Source organism: Pyxicephalus adspersus, unplaced genomic scaffold, assembly GCF_032062135.1.
Source record: "Pyxicephalus adspersus unplaced genomic scaffold, UCB_Pads_2.0 Sca49, whole genome shotgun sequence".
NCBI classification, from domain to species: domain Eukaryota; kingdom Metazoa; phylum Chordata; class Amphibia; order Anura; family Pyxicephalidae; genus Pyxicephalus; species Pyxicephalus adspersus.
The window spans coordinates 17,379-34,000 of record NW_027317056.1 but is presented as its reverse complement, the minus strand read 5'-3'; the positions used below and the strand labels follow the sequence as shown (position 1 = coordinate 34,000).

The window sequence follows — 16,622 nt, the reverse complement described above, 5'->3', positions numbered from 1 at the left end:
TCAACACAAGCCCACAAGTATTTGAAAAGGTTTCCTCTGCATATTAGGGAGAAGTTTTTTAAAACATTTGCAAATTGTATGTCATCCATGTCTATGAAAGATTTCTGTGAGACTTCATTCTGCCGTTGTTACCACCTGGTCAAAGCAAACAGCCAATTACAAAACATTAAGGTCTTAAGGTCGTTTAAAGGCCAACTTACCTGTGAGTGCTGGACAACTGGCTGAGATTTTTATGCATTTTAGTTTTGTAATTGATTTGTATAGACAGGTCAATGCTTTGAAAGGGACATGTTGCACTCTAAAATATTTCATTTCACTTTTAGTCATAATCCTAAAGCAATGTGAACAAGAAAAAATGTTAACGTTAACAGTACCATTGGTAATATACCAACCCAAAAATAGAACCATACCCGTAAGTCTGATTTACAAGGAAACTTTAACATCTTTTCTGGACACATGCACACATACATTGAGACCATTGTATTGCACATTCCGGATAAATGCTTATTAGTTGGAGGACTACAATGTAAACAAAGTTGATTTGATCACAGGAAGCAAGTTCAATAAATATGTATGAGGCCCTACACAGAAGAGCACTACATTTAGGCCATTAGGATCTGCCCTTCTAGCATGATGTCGAGTCCATAGCCGAAAGAGTCAAGATGCTTCTGTCATTTGAATAGTAGGGATCCAATTCACTCCAAGATCTAAAGTAATAAAAAGAAAAAAATGGGCAAACTAGAAACATCTTACATCAACAGAAATGCTATGCAGTGTCTCCTAGTCTTCTCTGCTGGTAAAGAAACCGCGGATACTGCAAATACGTGAATGGTCATTAAACTGGTAAAAATACATTGACAAAATACAGTTCTGAATGTATAACTTAAAGGAAAATGCTAGTCAAAGCATACAACTCAATATTAGAAATTCTAATTTAGCCACATCAGATATATAGCTGCCTTTAACCTGGAGACTCTGGGGACAGCTGGTTCACAAGGACCTTCCTAAATTAAAAACAGATGTCCAAAACCCTTCAGAACACGGCTTTCTGACTGGTGTGCCTCTTTAATAATACAAGCATCTTATCCAGTGGTTTGGAAGTAAGAACATTATGATATGAAGGAAGAAATCAAATTATTTACTAGTTATCTGTAAAGTACAATCACATCGACCAATAATCTACAAAGGTTTATTTACATCTAACCTGCTAATATTGGCCTGTATGTGGTTAGCATAAAGTGAATGATTCATTTTTGCACATACTACACAAAATCATTTTGTGAAGTTGCAAATTAAAATGCAAAAAACTTTTTAAAGCATTCATTTAGTGTTTTATTTCAAAATAAGGTCCCTTTTAGGAGAACACATTTTAAACTAGTGTTTGAACAGAGTTCTAAATAACTCATCTAACACTTTTATAATAATGTATTTGGTGATGACATCACTAAAGGTGATGCATATTAATTTTTGAGGGTCATTGGGCAGCTCATGTATAAGCATTTGTATACAAGAGGGTAATGCTTAAAGGCAATAATCAGGACTAGCTATCTAGTCATCCCTGGGATGATTACGTCTCCTGAGAAGAGAAACAAAAATATTGCTAATTAATCTATTGAAACGTAAAATGTATGTGTGGGCAAATTGTTTTTTCTTATTAATTCTAGGAAAAGATGGAAAGATGCGCTCTCACTATCTGCCCCAGTGACCACACTGAAAGTGATATGGAAAGTTGTAAGTCCTCCAAATGGCACAATGGATGTTCCTGAGCCTATTTTCTAAGAGGGGATTCCACCTTTAAAAGATTTTCCCTTTACTCTTTGGGAAAGAAAGTGATGGGAAATCTACATACAAGCTAAAGAGAACAGAAAAGTCTAAAGCTAATGTTCTATCCTTTGTTGGCTGCTAGTTTCATCCCCCAATGTATCGTCCTGTGATTGATCTATCTCCATTCCTGAATATCCACTGAAAAACACAAATCTATCTTTCCATGTGCTAACACTTTTACAAAATCTGGTTAAGCTGCCTCTTGATAGCTCTTTAGGTACAAAGATGTGTATGTAAATACAAATATACATGGCAACATTTATATTCCAAACCACCCCACACTGCCAATTTGGGTTGTTAGGATCACAGGAGATGGAGATTCTATAGCTTCTCACCACTTAGATTTCTCATGCTTTTCCTTAAAACTTTGATGTAGAAGGTATGGAGACTTCATGCTATCAAGAAGAGTCTCTAGGCTTGAGAAGGTGTTTGGACCAAACCAAAGAGCTTTTACACTGATTTTAGTTTAGCTACATTGAAAAGACACAAATCATTAAATGGGTTAGAAGATACAAATTCCTTACGCTCCTGTGAACTCTACAACCTCTGACTAGCAGTGTTTTGAGCTGCTTTACATTATGTCAATGTAAATAGAAAGAGAAGACTAACCTTGAGTGCATATACTAAAAGGATGATTATTTTGGACCGGAAAACATCAGATTTCTTTTTACAGATCTAAGCAGAGGTAGATTTGAATGTTTTTCTAACCATACAGTAAAGTACTATTTCACCACATATATGATTTTTTTATTTTTACAGACCATAACTGACCATCGTAGCTATTGATTGCCAATTCCATCCCAATAAATGCTGGGGTAAAATAGTTACCTAGTTCTCCATTGACCTACACTTGTGTAATACTGAATACAACTATGGAGTGATGCCTAAAACACCAGCAGCAAAATAAAATACTTTCTAAAAATGGGCTTCCAGTAAACCATTCTGGTCTATTCTTCTCAGCACCAACAGGGGTCACTCTATGGTCTAGTAAATGCTAATAGCTTGCTGCTGAGAGATGAACAACTTGTTGATTTATCTCTCCTAATATTAGAACATTGATGGTTATGTCAGTCAGTAACAAGTAATTAGAACTTGTTCTTACTAATACTTTATACTTCACTATAATCAACATATTTGACCTTTACAATGAAGATCTCATTTACCTGGGTTTTCCCACAGGCACACGTTGTTGTGGGAGAGTGACAAATTATTTATAAAAGTGCTTTGGTGTATGTATGTATTGTGGTGGAATGGTGCTTCAGTTTAAGTCAGAAATGCACCCAACGAATGGTAAAAAAATAATCCAGCTTTTTCAGTAAAATTTCAGGTTTAAAAGGGCATTTTCAGGATGAATGTATAATAAAACTTCTGTAGGAGACCTGGATCTATTTCCACCAATCAGTGCTCCACAAGTGTCATTGGGCAAGTTTTTTATAGATTTCAATGAAGGTGGTGCAGAAAATGGGCACTGGGCAAAAGTAACTTTATTTCAACCTGAAAATCTCCTTTAGGCCTTTTGCATAAAGTAAAGCAAGCAGTTTTCTTTACAGTTGTTAGCTAATTAACATATTAGCATATTATAAAAGTATGGAATAGAACACCATTTAGTAAGTGCAATCAATTACATTATCATAGTGTAAAGAACCCATGATCCAGTGTATGAAAGAGAAGGATGATTACTTGTACATAGCACAAAGTTATAGAGAATATCAGAATTCATTTATAAACACCACCAGAATAAAGGAGTGCCGGGTTCTCTCTGTACTCTGGTAGCTGTGGATTCCAAAGCAGCAATAATTAATGTCTATGCAAGCCATGCATGTGTCAGACACATTGTTTTATACAAATGAACCCCGAGCTCCAGATGACAGAATGACACCAACACACAAAAAAAGATGCTTTGCAGCAACACAATGAGTTTGTTATTCTAAGCCACAGCCATATGTCCATCATTTCTGTTCACATATCATTATTATATTACTTAGGTCTTCTGATAAACATTCTGGACTTTGCCACATTATTATTAGGAATACCTTATGTACTGTGTATTCTGTGATAATTGTGATAGGAGGAGGACTGTCTGGGAAAACTCTTACTGGAACAAAGAATACGGTGCTAAATTTTTAAGGTGAAGTCCTCAAATATATATTAGGCCAATCAGAAGAATCCTTCAGTAAAACAGTATTTAGTCTCTGAACAATACTGAATAACCCATGCATAACAGCTGTTATAAGTGCCAACTGTACAATAAACAAAGAGTGGGGGGGGGGGGTTTTGCTTTTGGTACAAATGAGATTACATTGGGGGTGGTAATTATATTGGCAACAAGAGTTGGAAGACAATGCATGTCATGCCAGACTCTAATTCCACTTCAAAAGATTGATTTACGATAAACTTATTAAACTAGGCTGTGTAAAGGTCCCAAAACAACTCTTTAAAAAAAAATCTAGCAGAATATATTATCACTACAGGATAAAGTGTGGCTTAGGATAAAGACCCGTAAAGCAAATTTAAAGCCAATTAGGGCACCAAATCTAACTTTTCCAAAGCCGCTGAACTCCCATCAAAACCCAAGAAGCAATCAGTAAAAGAAAGATTATGAGTCCCGAATTCCCAGTTGGCAAAACAAAAAAACAGCATTTGTGATTTTGCAAAGGATGCATTTATTTATGAAAATGGAGATATCTGATAAGAATGCTAAAAAATTACATTTGTATATAGCACAGTCTTTATAAATATTTACTCTTGGTGATGCTCTGAGCTACACACAGACATTTAAAATAAAATATGTATTTTATACTTTGCCATTTATGTTCTAAATATAAAATAAAAGTAGTTTGCATATTGCTTCATCTGAAACATACATTAATACAAGAAAAAAAAAATGAGCAGATATGAAAGTGGACTACCCTCTTAGGAACACACTTAATGCACTCATTTTGTTGTCTGATGCAGCAGTTTAAGGGAGATCTCTAACTTTCTGAATGTTTTGCATGGTATTTGCAAGGTAGGACCATGGGATAATCAACTGTTGCATGTTCAGTAAGTTCTCCTATGGGTAATAGACAGCTATCATGTCTGTGTTCAACATCTACAGGTGTCTCCGGAATGCTCATACAGACAACGCAGTGTTTCCCCCCCAGCCCATTTTAGCTGGGTGCACCACCCGGCACTTTTCAGTAACCACCCGGCTGTTTTTGGGTAGTTATTGAAAAGTTGGGTGACAATACAGGGGCACTAAACAGTGGGGGCATAATAAAAAGATGATGGAAAAATGGGATCTAAATCTAAAGGGGTTGGCATTTTTAAAGTTGGAACAAAGTATAGCGGGACGGTAGAAAACTGACAGAATTAGGGAAGTTACTGGATTCCTATGGCAACAACAACTAGGAACACTAAATTTGTTATGTTTTACCTGCCTACTTTTTGACCACCCAGCTGGAAAAAAAATTCTGGGGAGAACACTGTAACGCATTCCAAACACAGCCAATAGCCCCACCATTGCAACAAGCAACATGTGACCACCGGTTAAAATGAATGTTTCTTTAACTTATATAATCATATATAAACATGTCAGGATATACGTACTGACTAAACTACCTTGCTGCTTTAATTTTTTCCATTTTTCAGTTGTGTATTTACATTTGTAAATTCTTTTTATCCAAATATGCATTAACAGTTTAACTGAGCTCCTTCTTGGTCAAACTTCCCAGCTTTTTACAACCCCTGTCAGTTCATCAAAAACACGTGACAGCTAAGGTAGAAGGGTGAAAGAGGATAGGAAAAGGAAGTTTTGGAATTGAGATGTTATGTTTGCACAATGCAGACCTGGAGATCATTCAAACAACCATGATTGGGTTCTTTTCTTCAAACAACATCAGGTTACAAAATGGCTGCATTTATGAAACAGACTGAATAACTGCTGGGAAATATGTTGATGTATGGGGAACACTTAGGGACACACTGAACCAAATAAAAGTGCATGGCATACCTCAATAAATTAAGTTTTTTCTAACATACCACGCATCTACCAGAAACTATGTAAAATTGGAATTATGTATGGGCTGGACAAAGAACATTGAAAGGCTGGACAAAGAAGGGTCATACACAAAACCTGTTCCCAGCATATAAACCCAGTGTTAAATATTTTTGGTAAACAATTTCTAGGAAGGGAGGAGGTACTAAAAATTAGCATCTTCATTTCGGCACATGTACTACAAAAAAAACATTTTGTACCATTGATAAAGCACACGCTCAAAGTTTTAAATGAAAAAAAAATCAGAAATCAAATGGCCATACAAAGAGGGTACCTGGTGCTAAATTATGCAAACAAGATGCAAAAGGAAAGAGAAACGAGACAGACACATAAGACACATACAACATATAGACGAATCTTATAAAAATACAGAAGACAGGAAATTAAATAAGAAAAAGAAAAGTTCATTAATGCATGTTGCTCCACCTTGGTTCTCAATGACCTATGAGAATGTAAGCCCCGAGAAAGAGAGAAAGAGATAGGGAGAGAGGCCTTTCGCTTAGTCATCTAAAGCTGCAGGTTCATCATTTTCCAGTTTATAAGAGAATCGTTGGCAGCAAAGGGTATTTAAAGAGGTTCCACACCTTGCGACCCGTGGTGCTGTGCAGCGACCCATCATTCGTTCCAGCAGTCTTCTAATAGACGCGCACGCTGTCTCTCCACCGTTGTAGCAGCACATTGAGTCCAAGCAGTTGATACCTGATCCTGTCTCAGTAAGCTGAGGAGGAGATAGAAATATGACAGCAAGGCATTGTTACAAGTGCATTCACATTGATATTAGCTAAAGAAACATTTTTGAAATGTTTCAGTCGAAAGAGAAATTTAGAGATGCCACTGACAAGAAAGAAAATCACACCTGACAAGTAGAATATGTTAGCATTTTCAAAAAAAAAAAAAAAAAATAGGGACACTACTACAGAATACCTAAACCTACTTTCCCGTGCGAGAGACCCACCTGTAATTTCAGAGGTTCATGTACACTACAGTGCAATTTATTATTTTTACTGTACCCAACAACAGTCCAATCAATGACCATGTATTACAAGAAGCACTCATAGGCCTAATAAGGTACCATAATTGCAAATAACCTCACTTTGCCAAACCAAATTAAAAGCAATCACCACTATAATTTAATAGGTATTATGTTATGAAAAAACAGAGAATCAGAGTTTGCACTAAAAACTTGTTCAGAACACAAAACTCATCAAAAACATTCCTATGTATATAAAGGATGCGCATTAGGATTTTTTTTTTTCTTAAGCCAATGTCTTGAGTTAACCGATTCCTATTATGATTCTTCAAAAATAAAAGTGTGCACCCTTTTGAGGCTAGAGATCTTCTTGTCTGTCAGAACACAAGGACAAGGAAATGGACACTTTTAAATAAGCCACCCTGCTGCATACTGTGCTCCTAATGTTCCAACCAGCTGCTTATACAATTCATTGAACCCTACACCAGGATTAATGCATTGGTCGCATAAGGGAGATTCCCCTACAAAATTTACTCAAAAATTCATCTCCAGTGATTAGCAATGGGTACCTAGACACAATAGAGTATAGCACGTGGTAATAAAAAGATGTGTATGATCAACTCAGTTGGATTTGGAGTGCAATAAAAAGTACTTTTAAATCATGTCCAATTGAGACGTATTGCATTGTGTTTGGCAGAGGAATCCGAGTATAACTGGATGTGGCCGGGCAGCCTTTTACACAGTTGTACACTTGATAATATTCCTGCTGAAAAATTTGAATAATGTAGCAAACAGCAGTTCAGTAAGTAATCTGCATGTTGTGAACCTAATTAAAAAAAATTATTGCACACTATGCCATAACTGAAGCCAGTTGAGAAAAAACCCTCAAATTTTAAGGTGACCATTAATGCCTTCTGGAAATGTTAGTTGTGTTCTTTACTTTGAAGTGCTGGCCTAGCTAAGGTATGCAGATCAGGGAAGTGTGAACATTGTCCCAGTATTAGACTCCAATATCAAAATAATGAAGAAAAATGAGCAACAAGACTGTTAAGCAATAAGCTTTAAAGAGGAAGGCCAACAATGGCAGCTTTCATATTTCTATCTTTAGGTTTACTTTAAAGATGAATGAACATTGAGATGCCATGTTTTTGTTTATGTTGCTCCATTTGGAACAGTGTACAAATTTTGGACTGCACTGAGTGTGCGCAACGATTGTTGCTTTTGCCATGTTTGAGTGATTGAAAAAAGATCTTAAATATAGGCCATACTACGTTGAAACCTGAGCTGACAAGACTAACACACATTAGCCCTGAGTTTATTCTAAGGATCAGAGACTGGAAACACTTCACTGGAGAAAGCAAAAACATTTACCATCAAATGTGAACTAAAAGAAATACTCAAGTATACACCTACATAATCTAATAAAAGCAAGGTGACAGGATTTTCTAAGTCAGAGTGGTTAATTAAACTTGTTAAACTGGGATATTATGCCATAATATACATAATCAAGCAGCAAGGCACAATATAGTGTCAGGGTATATGCACTTGCATTTCAAACAAAAAAATTTACAAAAAAGCTTTCTATGTACTTTGATTTATCTGGATTGTGTGTCAGAGCATTTGCTGTTCAATACCCATAGTTTGTGCCTGCCTTTCTATGCTACATCAGAGCCACATAATAATGAAATCTTGTCATTTCCCCAAACAGTGCATCTAAAGCAGGCTGGCTAATTGATTGTCACCATGCATACTTATAACTGAGGTTGGAACTCGTCATTCTCTGTTAAGAGAACTACCTTCTCAAATGACTAAATACTTTATATATGATACAAAAGTAATGTTGTCATGGAAGACATGAACCTCCTAGGAAAGCCACAATTTTCCAGCCAGCTGGAGAACTTATTTCCCGGTTATTGGGTAAATATGTAATGGCTACCGGTGGGAGACGACCAATGGCCTTGCCAATATATGTACACTGGCTATAAACAAGCAGATCTGATTTATTAATATAATCCTACATTTGCCTAGGCAAATGAGGCGATCACTAAAATATGTTTTCTTACCAGAAGGGACACTATTTTATTATGTTTCCTTCTAGACAGAGAATCTTCAGATCTTCTATATATGAAATTGGTAATTGAGTCACAGAGGCTCAGATGATCATCACCTCTTGACAGAAATGGCTTCAGCAACCTCACGCTTTTCAATTAGAAAAATGTCCAGAATGCTAATATTTCCAGTACTTGGTATGAACACTATCAACATGAGATTCAAGCACAGTCTGTTTTTTTCTCAACACAATTAAAATCCTAAGTACACTTTTTTTTACCATATTACTGGGGGAATTTGTATTCCTGCTGAAGTGTGGAGAGGTGATATTTAACACAATAAATCTCCACAAAGTGGAGGGTTGGACAAATTCCAGCAATCAGAGAAAAAATGGTGATCTCTTTGAATATCTTCCATTGATGTCAATGGAAGAGTATGTCCTTTTACTACATCACATGGGCTTCTGGTGTTAAAAATGAACAATTCTAGAATTTCACTTTCATTTGTCCAACTCCATAATTGTGAGATGAAGAAAAGTTAAGCAAAGTGCGCGTAATATCTACCATTAGCATTACTGCAATGAAATAAATAATGTTAGTTTGTCATGCTGTCTTTTCTAGATGTGAAAGCACATTATGTGGGTTAAGGCACACGTCCACTAATGGATGAATTCACAAACACGTAAAGAATGTTTTCTAGAGTGATAGGATGTGTGGCATAAACACAGTTGTTCTTATATGACAAATACATGCCACCATTTCACGGGAAGTTCCACAAGTGACTACACATCACATTGCAGTTTAGAGTACTACCTAGTCTGCTCAAGTGTTCTGCTGGTTTGAGGCATCTGCTAGCAATTGCCTATTGTCCGACCCTCTGTGCTCGCTTTCAGCAAAGTCAAATGCTGAGCTGACTGAACCCTTATCCTCTTCCATCTAGAGGGATAGAAAAGTAACACAGCTAGTAAATTTACAGCCATTACTGGTAATTGTTTGAAAAAAAAAACACACTGATATCACCACCATGTCTATTCACACAACTACAGAAATAAATTATTTTACAGGCAAGCCAATATTTGAAACCTTTTTTTCTATACCTTTTCTATACATTTCCCAAACCTGCATTATTTTTGTGCCTATCCGCACAGGTAGCCAAACCACATTCCTACATGTGAATGACTCCAACATAGGGAATTCATAAAATGAACTGCTGGAAGAACTTGAGGGCAGGTTTGGAAAACATTGATTTAAGGTAAGAGCATGTATATGCAGCAAAAGTAACTTGTGGTCTCCTTACTGCAACATCATTTAATTGATTTTTATGGAATCCACAGGCTTAGTATAATTTATGTAATTAGATGGCATACAAGCTGATCAGAATGTTTTTGAGGTACTTTGCATACCAAAAACAATTTGCATGTAGATGCAGCCTATTAATCAAGGCCGAGTATATATATATATATATAAGAAAAAATAAATCCCATTTACTATTTAGAAGAAGCACATGGAGACATAACACATCCACTTTAGAAAATAAAAAGGGAATACAGTCTATTTTTCCCCTAGCGTTTTATTAGCCTTAAAACGCTAGTATGACAAACTATTTCTTAAGAAGCCTTCATGAGAAAGAAAACACGCTGGCCTGCATGGAGATGGTTTACTGTTAGTGGCATATGTTTCAAAGCATGAAAAATTGTCACTATATCATTTTTGCATGTAACAGAAGAAACTGTAGGTAGAACCCCAACACTTTTCGAAAAAATAAAACCTGGAAGAATAATTCCATAAGAAAACAATATGCTTCGTAAATAGGGCAGTCCAAAGGGTGCAGCGCCCATAGCAAATCAGAAATGATTTCTTAATGTGCTGTCTGCCATCTCTTCCCTGCTCTTTATTCTGCCTTTTTGAATAAATGTTACATGTAGCTAATTCAGGGTCATCCTGGAAGTGTTGCAACTTTAAATTAGTTTCTCTAAATCTAACTATATCCTATTCATGAATACATTTTTTTAAACTTTTTAAAAGTTTCAGCTGGTATAAGAGCTGTGTCATAAAAAAAAAAAAAAAACGTACCTGTTCCTAGAAGTTCACCTGTCACCGGGCATATATTGTTTCTAGCTATCCAGCTATATAACATTGAATACAGTTTTCCTTATGAGCATGAAACCACAAAAAACTATTGACATCTGAAGATTCCAGTGGTGAGATCTATACACGCTACCTGTCCTGTGTGTGGCTACTGCAGCCATTAGAAAAGTATTTTGTTACTGGGCAGTTAATGGTAAATCAGAAGATTGATGATCTCATCTTCTCGTTCTGCTCTGTCCTATCAGTTGGTGTTTTGTTGGCATGTGATTACTGGAGCACAACTGAATGGTACCGCATGTGCCAATCATGGCGTGTACCGACCATCGCTTGTACCAATCATGACGTGTACCGACCATCGCTTGTACCAATCATGACGTGTACCGACCATCACTTGTACCAATCATGACGTGTACCAACCATCGCGTGTACCAATCATGACATGTACTGACCATCGCATGTGCCAATCACGACGTGTACCGACCATCGCGTGCACCGACCATCAACTCCCAACCAATACCAGAGAAGTGAAATAATAAAAGCACTGGCTCTGGTTTTCTGCTGATGTCTGACATGTCAGTGCTGTCACTACTTCATTTTATACCCCACAATAAAGCCTATTAAGTAATTCAGCATTCTCAGAATCACATGATACAGCCATAATATTAATATTGAGGTGGTAATTATTGTTTTGCATTTCACACACATCATTGTGATGCCCTGACCTTTATGAGGCTGCACAGTAACACAAATGTCTACCTTACCGAGGCTGCAGTAAGGCTGTCAGTGCAGGACATCGTCTCCTCCTCACAAACACCAAGGTGGCCGCCATATTGTGGTCTCATTGACAACCAGGTGACACCTCAGCCCCGCCCCTTCCGCCTCAGCTGGTTTGCTGCTCGTGTTTCTGTCGGGGAAAGTGGTTGTACGGGTTTTACGGATCGAACACACAGTCTATAGGTTTATGTTGGTTACATTGTTCATAATTATTTTTAAAAATATAACAGTACAACAGTTTTAACCGACAAAACAACGACTAAAAAAACACGCTCTTCAGCCAATGAGAGAAAGGGGGCTTGTCGCTCTAGCCAATCACATTCGTCAGGATGAAACGCCTTTCAGTGATGGAGGGGGGCGGCGGAGTAGAAGACGCTTCAGAAGGAAGAATTGCAATAATGCCACCAGAGGGCAGCAGACTAATTCTACATAAATGGCCATGGGAAAGTAGTCTGGTTCTGGAAACCGGAGGGAGAAAACTGTAGGGTGTAATGAATTATAATTAAACTCTCCTATTAAGATTCTGCTTTCTAAAAGTCCCTTCCAATGGTGTGAAATGTAAATTTTTCTTTCACAATGTTTTTTATTGAAATAGAGAAAAAAGTACAACAAAACACATGCATGTACATAAGATATAGAAGACAAAAAGAAAGGTAACATCAAGTCATAGTAACAAGGTTATTCATAAACCTGAGAAAAATAAATCCAAGAAAGGGCTCCAAATGAGCCTAAAAACAAATAAAACAAAGTACAGCAAGGGCTGTATTAAATAGAACAGGACAGAGAGACAGAACTCCAGAAGAAGATAAAAAGTTTTTTTTATATATACCCTTATACTTTTTGTCTGGTTGTTGCAGTCTGGAACTGCAAAGTTCAGCAACAAATAGTCAAAGTTAGGATTCTTATAAGATGTTTTGCCACTCTATATCAAACTCCTCTCCCACTCAGGTTAATTTATCAAGCAAATGCGCAGAAGTTCGCCAGGCGCATATGCCATCTGCAGGACTTGGGATAATATCGCAATCCGAGAGCTCAGTCAATGGTGAAGTCATAGCAATGAGGGCACATCTGGTCCCTCTTGTGTGCACCCAAGGTCCATTACAGGTCATTTTGATTCTTGCGCTTGTTTTTTTTTTTTTTTTTTTTTTCTTAAGTGCTTCATATGATATTGGGGATACCATTAATGTCGGATCCCCCCTAAATGTCAAGAAGTGGAGACTAGAGTCTCTCTTTAGGGTCTTTGTTTAACCCTCTGGTGGTAATCCCAAATGTGGCTCCCGGTTAATTTTCAGTACCAAAAGCGGTAACCCCAAGCCACACACGGGGTAGAATTGCCAAGGAGTTTAAAAAGCTTACCTGATAAGCGGTGCCCGTGGCGACCTCCGGCGGTGCCTGCGGCGTCCTTCAGCAATGCCCGGAATCTTCTTCCCTGGCAATGCCCGGCCAGCATTTGTGTAACCTGGCGATGCCTGGCCGGCATTTGTGTGCCCGATGTGTGAATGTTGGGGATCGAGAATGAATGGGAGCGCAAAGCCTCCCGGCGCGCCAGCTTGAAGAGGGATACTGGGACAACACGGGACCTGATTAAGAACACCTCAGGACTGATCGACTGCGCTACAGGATTGAGGGTAAGTGGATTTTTTTTTGTTTTGGGCATTTTTCAGTTTACATCCTCTTGTTGAATGTAATAGCCTTTTGAAATTCATTGAAGGTTTTATTTTATAATGTAAAAACAGGCAAATGGTTACCGGAGACTTTTTTGATATAGCTCATTGACCTTTTCTTTTCAGCATAAAAACGTGTTCTGGCCACACCCCAGGTCTCTCCATCGCCTAGGCGGTGAGTTTGTGAGCCCTGTGCAGTGAGGGAGGGGGAGGAGAAGGTCCGGAGAGGAAAAAAACGTAAACTTGCCAGTCACAAGCTGGCCACTTCGTAACACTTCACAAATCATTATATATTGCATGGATACAAGCTGACCCAGCCGGTGCCACCAGGGAAGACTGACATTTTAGTGAAAGTAAGAATAGATTGTTAATTGAAATATATATTTGGGTGCTACTATAGTGTGATTCCTAGCACTATTGTGTTGTACTATAGTGTGATTCCTACTATAGTGTGTCTATAGTGAATGGTGTACCATTCAGCTTTCCTCTTCTTCCTCTCCTGGACAGACACCATTTCGGAGGAGACATTCCGACAGTAATTGAACTAACCACAGTATTTGTGGATCTAGCAGTAAGCTTTGGCACTTCTTCCATTGGGGAGGCCAAGGGGAACCAAAAAAAAAGAGGAAAACAGATTAAATGAGTAATTTTGCCTTTGTGAACCATTTTAACTCTATCTTCTACAATCAAAAAGATTGAGAACCTTAGTTGTGTTTCTAAATTTTATAGTATCTATTATCTCCTATAAGAGGTCTCTAGAAAAGATAGAAATAGCAGGCTTTCAGCTAGGATAATACGCCAAAGGGTTTTTGACTTTTATTGCTAAGATAGATGTGCTTATGTTTTTTTTAGTTGCAAGCTCAATAAAATATGGTAATTATACAATATAGTTTTCATGCTCGATTTTTTATTATTGACTAAAATTTTCAACGAGGATGGGATAGTGATGGACAGGAATTTGATAAAGACAGCAGGAAGGCAGTTGTGGATTTTACTGAACAGTGATGAGGTAGTAATGGTAAAGAATTGTACAGGGATGGTAAATATTTAAGAATGTTTATGGTAAGTAATGCTAGCACCAGTGGCTCTACATTGGCCACTAAAGGTGGCATGATTAGTGCGATCCTCATTCTGTTTGGCTTGGGGGTGCACATACTGTGGTAAAGAGATATAAATATGCTCTTCTGCAGTAAGATAATGAGTTCCTGTGCTGCCTGCTGGATATCATGAGCGGTCTTCTGAGCATGTGCAGGTCAATGTTACTTCTGATTCCGCCGTAACTGTGAAGCCATCTAGCGAGATGCCATTACTTCTGTGAAGCAGAACAGTGACAACAGTAGGTTCTTACTGTATGGACTTTGAACATCAAGATGGTGGGAATGATGTTGACTTTGTGGCTGAGGTGTCAACAGATGTCATCAGAGGGTCAGCCTGGACAATTCTGTCATTGGTCATAGCTCACAGAACTTTGTGGCTCACGCCTTGGAGGAATATACATCCAAATCAATATGGTGTAGAATTCCATTCAGTTGAAGAAATCTTTTTTTGGAGTAGGCTGAACAAAGCAATCTCCAGTCACTGCAGGCAGGTCAGGGTTGATCGCCGAGTGAGACATCAATGGCTTGCTATCGACTGGAAACAAACCCTTGGGAGATATTGGAAAGCTAAGTTTTACCACCCTGGAGAGAACTTTATGAGGGGATAGAAAGGCACATATACATGCTCCTCCAAACTGGAAAATCATGAGGCCTTTCAACTAGATAGGAGCCTCAGACAGTATATTAGGGGTATGTCCACCCAGGCCAATCCTGTAGGAGCATGCCTAAAATTCTTTATGCAGGTCTAGATGGGCAGGGTGAAGGACCCTAGGGATGTGAAAACTGTTTAAAGGGGTGAATGTGATTTAAGGGAAGTTCCCCTTACTACCACTTTGTGGCTAGCAAACTTAAAATGTTCAGAGGGAGGGCAGAAGGAAGATATTTACAGAGTTTCAGAACAGGAGCTGTTTAAAAGACTTTTATTTTCCCTTTTATTTTGTCAAAAAGAAGTTGGAGGACCTATGTATAAAGCCGGACCTAAAAATGTCACATTGGAACATTGGAATTATTCTTCTTGATGTTTCACCAAAGGGATTTCATGCTGTTCATAGACCTATTGGATGCTTATTTGCATGTGACTGTTGGTCATGATTTCCAGCTGTTTCTTTACAGTGTCTTACGCTTGGCCTTTTAACATCTCCTTGAATATTCCCAAAGGTACTCTTTCCTCTGATAATGATCTGCAGTGATCCTGGGGGAGAAGGGACTTCTCATACATCATTGTCTGAACAACATTCTTTTGTTGGCCTAAGACTCAACGTAGAGTTATACATAGAAAAAAGATGTCTTCCAAGGGAGAACATCCTGGTCATGCTACCTGGATGTTGTCAGCTAACCCAATGGTGAAGTGGGTCTATTGGCATATGAGGTCTTTACAGCAAGGAAAAGGGGGAGCTTATTCTAGCTAAACCAAATGTCGCAGGATATTAAACCTACTTGTACTATCAGCCCTCAGATCATACAAGAGATATTTTAGGATTCTTGATAGTTTGAGGAAAGATCAGCAGGCATTTATCAGGACTATTTCATTTTGGATAGCATAGACTGGCTCCAGTTCCTGGGATTCTAAGGGCTCACTCCACTAGGGCTTTACCTTTTGGAAAACATTGAGCTCTGTTCCCGTGGACATAATTTGCAAGGCAGTAACATGGTTGTCATTGAACACATTTATTAATTATTATAGTTTTTATCAAGCCTGTCTCACAACTGTGATCAGCGCTTGAATTAAAATTTGCTTTACTTTGTTCAAGAATAAATGGTAATTTTGGCAATTTCCCCTTCCTATTTTAGCAAACTATTTCCCACTGTATGATCCTAATTTTCTTTCCTGGCACATCTTCATGGCAGCATACAAAGTCCCGCAGAGATTTTTGTTGGTTCCCACATGTGCAATTTGATGCATGATGGCACATTCAGAAACAAACTAAACCCACTTGAACTTGCTGCTTGGGATTCATTTGTGATAGCTGCACAAAACTTTCTGGGCAACCAGAGAGCTGAAAACCATGCTGAACTCGTGAACAACATGCTAACCGCATACCATCAACTTGGCTGCCAAATGTCACTTAATAATAATTTCTTACATTCCCATCTGGATGACTTCCCACAAAATTTGGGTAA

At 38.0% G+C, this 16,622-nt stretch overlaps 1 long non-coding RNA gene across 2 annotated transcripts; it reads right to left on the bottom strand.

The window, feature by feature from the left end:
• Nucleotides 1-227: 227 nt before the first annotated feature.
• LOC140344822 (uncharacterized) lies at nt 228-10,296 on the bottom strand. 2 transcript variants are annotated; one of them, XR_011923676.1, is made up of 3 exons: nt 9,692-10,296; nt 6,445-6,578; nt 228-707 (listed from the first exon to the last, which is right to left on the bottom strand). It is a non-coding gene; the product is annotated as an uncharacterized lncRNA (long non-coding RNA). The 2 variants fall into 2 exon arrangements; XR_011923675.1 differs by lacking the exon at nt 9,692-10,296 and having other exon boundaries at nt 6,445-9,680.
• Between the last annotated feature and the right edge of the window lie 6,326 nt (nt 10,297-16,622).